Raw genomic sequence first — 1345 nt, forward strand, 5'->3', positions numbered from 1 at the left:
CACCAGGCACAAGTGCGAGTGTGCCCAAGATCCTGAGAGGAGAATGGAAGAGAAGGGATTGTGGCATGGCCATATCCCTGGGAGGTGATTTATTGCTTTTTCTTTCTCTCTGCCTCTCTGGCAAGCGCACACATGCTATAGCAAAAATCTCTCTCTCTAAAAAAAATCCTGGTGGCACAGTCAGGAAGACACTGCCTAGAAGGGTTGTGGGTTCGTGTCCCGGGGCTATCTAAACACACTAGGCAGCACAGCTGTCTGGCTACAGGGTCTGGAGGGGAGATTATGGCATCCTCTGTTGAGGGTGTCCCTCTCTCTTTCTCTGGGAATAACAAATTAAAAAAAAAAGTTTTTAAAAATTACACATGTAATTTGTAATCTTTATGAGCTCAAAACTGAGGAAAGGGGATTGAGGTGACAAGACCCTGTTGAGAGTCCCTCTCTCTCCTCATTTTCATGTGGGTGCACATGCTCTCATGAATAAAGTAAGCTTTTCTTAATGTGCAATTGTTAGGGAGTCCAGATTTCAGAAAAACTAGCTCTGAGAATAAAAGGTACAGCATTATTTATTTCAGAGAGAACTGCAGCCATTGCAATTTATTCGTTGTTCTCTTTAGTGGAAAATAGCAGCTTGCTACTTAAAGACTGTCACTAAATCAGAAATAGAGTGTTTTTTCCCCCCCTGAGGGGTGCCTACAAAAAAAACAGGCCCAGAGCATTGGACATGGTCCATTTTAGAAAACAGGAGATCCATCAGTTTGTTTGGTTTTTTGGAGAGGTTTTTTTTTTGTGTGTGTGTGGTATTTTTTTTTTGTTTGTTTGTTTGTTTTTTTGCTAGCTATAAGGCACGTGCACTTGCCAGACAAAGAGAAAGAGACAGAAAGTGAGAAATCACCCCCCAGAGGAGATGGCCATGCCGCAAGCCCTTCTCCTCCTTTTTCTTCTCGGGATCTTGGGCATGCACGCACATGCGCCCGGCGTGAGTTTTAAGCCACCGGGTCTGGGACACGGACCACCATCGACTATAAGGGAGTCCAGCTACATAGCCATTATGCTAAGTGCTGGTCCTTCATCAGTTTGTTTATTTTGTACTTTCTCTGGAAAGACAGGACTTTCCTGACTGAGCGGTCTGCCCCAAAGCACAGCCTCAGGCAGGTGGGTGTAGCCAGGAGGGCTACTTTGCAATGAGCTTCCAGGGGAGTGGGGCTGTGGTAAGAGGAAAAGAAAGTCAACCATTTTGGATGTTTTTTCCCCAAAAAGTTTATCTTTATTTCTTCCGTGAGATCTTCCCTGCCTGGGCCCCATAATGCGATCCTGCCCCCAGCCTCAGCCAGCCTGCACCACCGGC

This window comes from Tupaia chinensis, unplaced genomic scaffold (assembly GCF_000334495.1).
Source record: "Tupaia chinensis unplaced genomic scaffold, TupChi_1.0 Scaffold000134_1, whole genome shotgun sequence".
In the NCBI taxonomy this organism is placed as follows: Eukaryota; Metazoa; Chordata; class Mammalia; order Scandentia; family Tupaiidae; genus Tupaia; species Tupaia belangeri.